This window comes from Hyla sarda, chromosome 4, assembly GCF_029499605.1.
Source record: "Hyla sarda isolate aHylSar1 chromosome 4, aHylSar1.hap1, whole genome shotgun sequence".
In the NCBI taxonomy this organism is placed as follows: Eukaryota; Metazoa; Chordata; class Amphibia; order Anura; family Hylidae; genus Hyla; species Hyla sarda.
Window position 1 is genome coordinate 17278084 of NC_079192.1, and position 6995 is coordinate 17285078.

Genomic DNA, 6995 nt, shown 5'->3' on the forward strand with positions numbered 1-6995 from the left:
AATTCACCTCTGGCACTCCCAAGGACATTAGTTGCTGTGTGCACGATTTCAAACTTAAATTAGCTATTATAGCCAAGGCCCGTTCTCTGAGAAACTTTGATTTTGATGGGGCTCCTATCCAACTGTTCCAAGACCTGTCTTGGCTCACGTTGAGGAAGCGGCAGATGCTCCAACCTCTGCTAGCAGTCCTGCTCTCTCCTCAAGTACCATATCGGTAGAGTTTCCCATTTGCCCTTAATGCCCGTAGGGATGGACGCTCTGCTGTCGTTTTAACATTTTCCTGGCTGTTTACCATTGAGGCTGTGACAATGGCACTCTTTCTAAAGATGGCTGCCCCACCAAACTAAGTATTTGGGGAAAAGAGCGTGGGTAACAGAGATGACCAACAACCTAATGGTAACTCCTCGTAAGATCCTGTGCAGATGGGAAACCTCTAGAAAGTCAACCATCACTACAGCACTGCACAATCAATAAGATTCCCTGGTCCGATAAAATTAGATTGAAGTTTTTTTTTTGCCTCAATTCTAAACGTCACATCTGGAGGAAACGATGCACTGCTCTGACCAATAACATCCCTACTGTGAAGCATGGTGGGGCAACTTTGTGTTTTTGGGGTGTTTTCAGTGGCTAGGACAGGGAGACTGGTTAGGGTTGATAAAAAGCTGAAAGTAACGAAGTACATAGATATTTCTCGTGAAAACCTGATCCAGGGTGCTCTTGGCCTTAGACTGGGTAAAAGGTTTGCATTCCAACAAGACAATGGGGAAGATTTATCAAAACCTGTCCAGAGAAAAAGTTGCTGAGTTGCCCATAGCAACCAATCAGATTGCTTTTTTCATTTTGCAGAGGCTTTGTTAAAAAGGAAAGAAGCGAGTTGATTGGTTAATATGGGAAACTCAGCAACTTTTCCTCTGGACAGGTCTTGATAAAAATCCCCAATGACCTTAAGAACACAGCCAAAACAACACAGGAGCTGCTTAGGGACAACTCTGTTAATGTCCTTAAGTGGCCCAGTCAGAGCCCTGTCTTGAACCCAATGGAACATCTCTTGAGAGACCTTCAAATTGCTTCCAACTTGACCGAAGTTGAGAGGCTCTGCAGTGAAGAATGGCCAAAATCTCGAAATTCACGTGTATAGACCATGTGGCCTCATCCCCAAGAAGACTGGAGTCTTTGATTGCTGCCAAAAGGGGCTTCAGCTAAGTCCTGATTAAAGGGTCTGAATACTCAATGTTACTGGGAAATTATAATTTTTACTTTCAATAAATTAGCAAATATTTCTAACATTCTGTCATCACTTTGTCCTTATGAAAAATGATGTGCAAATAACAAAATGTGAAAACAGAGAAACGGTCTTAAGACTTTCCGCTGCATTGTAAGTATATGATCTATTGGTCTGGCTTTGTGATCCTGTTCTTAACCCCTTAAGGACCCAGCCATTTTACACCTTAGGACGCGGGCATTTTTTGCACATCTGACCACTGTCACTTTAAACATTAATAACTCTGGAATGCTTTCAGTTATCATTCTGATTCCGAGAATGTTTTTTCGTGACATATTCTACTTTAACATAGTGGTAAAATTTTGTGGTAACTTGCATCCTTTCTTGGTGAAAAATCCCAAAATTTTATGAAAATTTTATGAAAATGTTGCATTTTTCTAACTGTGAAGCTCTCTGCTTGTAAGGAAAATGGATATTCCAAATATTTTTTTTTATTCACATATACAATATGTCTACTTTATATTTGCATCATAAAATTGACGTGTTTTTACTTTTGGAAGACACCATAGGGCTTCAAAGTTCAGCATCAATTTTCCAATTTTTCACAAAATTTCCAAAATCACAATTTTTCAGGGACCAGTTCAGGTTTGAAGTGGATTTGAAGGGTCTTCATCTTAGAAATACCCCACAAATGACCCCATTATAAAAACTACACCCCCAAAGTATTAAATATGACATTCAGTCAGCATTTTAACCCTTTAGGTGTTTCACAGGAATAGCAGCAAAGTGAAGGAGAAAATTCACAATCTTCATTTTTTTCACTCGCATGTTCTTGTAGACCCAATTTTTGAATTTTTACAAGGGGTAAAAGGAGAAAATGTATACTTATATTTGTAGCCCAATTGCTCTCGAGTAAGCACATACCTAATATGTCTATGTAAAGTGTTCGGCGGGCGCAGTAGAGGGCTCAGAAGCGAAGGAGCGACAAGGGGATTTTGGAGAGTACGTTTTTCTGAAATGGTTTTTGGGGGGCATGTTGCATTTAGGAAGCCCCTATGGTGCCAGAACAGGAAAAAAAAAACACATGGCATACCATTTTGGAAACTAGACCCCTTGAGGAACGTAAAAAGGAATAAAGTGAGCCTTAATACCTCACAGGTGTTTCACGACTTATGCATATGTAAAAAAATGTTACAAAAAATTTCAATAAAATGTGTGTTTCCCCCCAAATTTCACATTTTTGCAAGGGTTAATAGCAGAAAATACCCCCCAAAATTTGTAACCCCATCTCTTCTGAGTATGGAGGTACCCCATAAGTTGACCTGAAGTGCACTACGGGCGAACTACAATGCTCAGAAGAGAAGGAGTCATATTTGGCTTTTTGAGAGCAAATTCTGCTCGGGGGGCATGTCGCATTTAGGAAGCCCCTATGGTGCCAGAACAGCAAAATAACCCCCACATGGCATTACATTTTGGAAACTAGACCCCTTGAGGAATGTAACAAGGGGTACAGTGAGCATTTACCCCCCACTAGTGTCTGTCAGATCTTTGGAACAGTGGGCTGTACAAAATTTTTAATGTGCACAGCCCACTGTTCCAAAGATCTGTCAGACACCAGTGCGGTGTAAATTCTTACCCCTCATTACATTCCGTGAGGGGTGTAGTTTACGAAATGGTGTCACGTGTTTTTTTTTTTTTTTTTTTTGCGTTTGTCAAAACCGCTGTAACCATCAGCCACCCCTGTGCAAATCACCTCAAATGTACATGGTGCACTCTCCCTTCTGGGCCTTGTTGTGCGCCCCCAGAGTGCTTTGCGCCCACATATGGGGTATCTCCGTAGTCGGTAATTCATCATAGAAGATGTAAAGGACCTGAAGACTTTCTGAATACATTGTGAGTATACGATCTATTGGTCTGAGCTTGTCATCTTGTTCTGAACGTCATTCATCATAGAAGATGTACCTGTAAATAAGGTCATACGTCTTAAGAGAAAGATCACAATATTGTGTGTCTAGTGACCTCTGACAGCTACCAATACATTATACGGGTGATCTTCCCTTGCGAATTATTGTGGAGCTGAAACTTAAAGGGGTACTCCGGTGAAAACCTTTTTTCTTTTAAATCAACTGGTGGCAGAAAGTTAAACATATTTGTAAATGACTTCTATTAAAAAAAATCTTAATCCTTCCAGTACTTATTAGCTGCAGAATGCTACAGAGGAAATTCCTTTCTTTTGTGGAACACTGATGACATCACGAGCACAGTGCTCTCTGCTGACATCTCTGTCCATTTTAGGAACCAAGCAGATGTATGCTAAGGGCAGCATGGTGGCTCAGTGGTTAGCACTGCTGCCTTGCAGTGCTGGGGACTTGGGTTCACATCCCACTAAGGACAACAATAAATAAAGTGTTATTATTATTATTATTATTATAACGACAGCAGAGAGAACTGTGCTCGTGATGTCATCAGCAAACATTCCAAAAAGAAGAGAATTTCCTCTGTAGTATTCAGAAGCTAATAAGTACAGGAAGGATTAAGATTTTTTAATATACCGTATTTTTCGCCGTATAAGACGCACTTTTTCTTCCCCAAAACTGGGGGGAAAAAGTCGGTGCGTCTTATACGGCGAATACACCCCTATCGCGGCGGTCCCTGCGGCCATCAACGGCCGGGACCCGCGGCTAATATAGGACATCACCGATCGCGGTGATGCCCTGTATTAACCCTTCAGACGCAGCGATCAAAGCTGACTGCCGCGTCTGAAGGGAAAGTGACACTAACCCGGCTGTTCAGTCGGGCTGTTCGGGACCGCCGCGATTTCACCGTGGCGGTCCCGAACAGCCCGACTGAATAGCCGGGTTAGTGCTTACAGGACACCGGGAGGGACCTTACCTGCCTCCTCGGTGTCTGCTCCGTGCCGGGATCCCCTGTATGGCCGGCGCTCTCCTTCCTCGTCATCACGTCGAGGATACCCGGCCGGCAGCAGAGACGTTCCGGAACGACGGGGACACGGTGACAGCGATGGAGCGACATCCAGGGCAGCGGTGACGGGTCCGGAGCGGCGGGGACACGTGAGTATTACCTCCTCCTGCAGTGGTCTTCAATCTGCGGACCTCCAGATGTTGTAAAACTACAACTCCCAGCATGCCCGGACAGCCAACGGCTGTCCGGGCATGCTGGGAGTTGAAGTTTTGCAACATCTGGAGGACCGCAGGTTGAAGACCACTATTGGGTTCAAAATCTTTATTTTTTAAGATTTTGCCCCTAAAAATTGGGTGCGTCTTATACGCCGGTGCGTCCTATAGGACGAAAAATACGGTAAGTAATTTACAAATATGTTTAACTTTCTGCCACCAGTTGATTTGTAAGAAAAAAGGTTTTCACCGGAGTACCTCTTTAATGCATTTATATTATGAAGCTCTGATGTATACAGATAGGATGTCCATAGTAATAAGTAATATACTTACAGTGAAGAAATATCTCAAAGGTTTCCAATCTGGAGAATGAGTGGGGTATCTGCCGAACACAACACGCTGAGCCCAATGGATATAGTACATTCCAGGCATAGGTTTATATAAGGCACAATGTTGGTAATCGGTGACATTATTCTCGCCCCAGGAGCAGTTATTAAAGTTTCTCTGAATATTTTTTCACTTGAGACCAATGATCTGTAAGATTTGCCAAGAAAGATAATTGTTGTGATAAATGTGCAGATGTGTCCTCGCTGTTCTCTATCTACATACATGTCTTTATTAAATCAACTGCAGTAAAATGAAGGCATGGAAAAAGTCATACAGGGCATTCAGAAAGTTTTCTTATGTTGCGGCCTTGTACTTAACCCCTTAAGGACGCAGCCCTTTTTCACCTTAAGGACTGAACCCTTTTACGCAATTCTGACCACCGTCGCTTTACGCATTAATAACTCGAAAACGCTTTTACCGAATATTCTGATTCTGAGATAGTTTTTTCGTGACATTTTCTACTTTATTTTGGTGGTAAATTTTCGGCGTTACTTGCATCCTTTTTTGCTGAAAAATCACAAATGCAATATGTCCACTTTATGTTGGCATCATAAAATGGACATATTTTGACTTTTTGAAAAAATTTGAGGGCTTCAAAGTACAGCAGCAATTTTCAAAAATGTCATGAAAATTGCTAAATCTGGAAGGACAGATGTTACAGAACTTCAACTCCCAGCATGCCTGGGCAGTCTAGGCATGCTGAGAGTTGTAGTTTGGCAACATCTGGAGACTACCGTTTGGGAACCACTGTAACAGTGGTCTCCAAACTGTGACCCTCCAGATGTTGCAAAACTACAACTCCCAGCATGCCCAGACAGCCTTTGGCTGTCTGGGCATGCTGGGAGTTGCAGTTTGGCACCCACTAGGAAGGGCAGCAGTAAATATCGCGTACTGCCCCCTTCCTTCCCCCCCCCCCCACCGTCGTTTCCCTACCTGCGCCTGTCTCCAGCGACGATCTGCGGTCCCCACGCATCTTCTTCTCCAGGTACCGGCCTCCATCTTCTCCCCACGTTCCCCACAACATCCAGGGGTGGGCAGGATAGGGGGTTGCCATGGCAACCCATTGTCCTGCGCTGCCATTGGTCAGGATGGTCGGGGCTGTCACTGACAGCTCCGATCATCCCTATTTTCTGGGTGATCGGGTCAGCCGGGAATAGCAGATCAGCCCGGAAAAGCAGAAAATTGCATGTCTGAATTGACATGCGATTTTCTGCCATCGCCAACATGGGGGGGTCTCAGGACCCCCCTCGGCGATGTGCCGGGATGCCTGCTGAATGATTTCAGCAGGCATCCCGGTCCGGTCCCCAACCGGTTAGCGGAGGAGACCGGAATTCCCATGGGCGTATGCATAAGCCCCACGTCCTTAAGGACTTGGGATGCAGGCGTATGCATACGACCGGCGTCCTTAAGAGGTTAAAAAATATATATATAAAGTTTTTTCCATCATTCTGCACTCAATATCTCATAAAAACAAAGGAAAAATAGACAGAATTTTTGAATATTTTTGCTAATTTATTAAAAAGTAAAAACAAAAACTTTTCTAGCACATACATACTTTTTTAGTTCTGGCTCCTCTCATGTCTCGTGATATTTTTCCACCTTAATTGGAGTCCCCTGTGGTAAATGCAGCTGATTGGACAGTATTTGGAAAGACACAGCCCTGTCTATATAAGGTCTCACACCTGATAATGTGTATCAGAGCAAACACCAAGTCATGAGGGGGAAAGAAGTGCCTGTAGAGCTTAGAGACAGGATTGTGCGGAAGCACAGAAAAGAGTTCTTCTGCACTTAAAGTTCTTAAGAGCACAGTGGTCAGAAAGGCCAAGGTAAAGAATGGCCAACGTAAAAGATGAAACATGCAGGTTGACTAAACTGGTTTTCCATGAAGCCAGTCGCTGCGGTACAACTAGGTTTCCACAAAGGTTTTCTCCTGGATTTTTTTGGTAAATTGCCACCACAGTTTTTGAGCCAAAGCCAGAAATATATACAAAAGGAATGGGAAATATAAAGGAAGGACTTGAACTTCTCCTTCCTACTAGATCCAATTCTGCCTATGGCTCAAGAACTGCAGTGGCAATTTACCGAAAAAATGTTTAGAAAAAAACCTGTGTAGAAATCTAGACTTAAAGGGGTACTCCGCTGCTCAGCGTTTGGAACAAACTGTTTCAAGCGCAGGAGCTGGTGTCGGGAGCTCGTGACGTTATAGTCCTGCCCTCTCATGATGTCACGCTCCGCCCCCACAATGCAAGTCT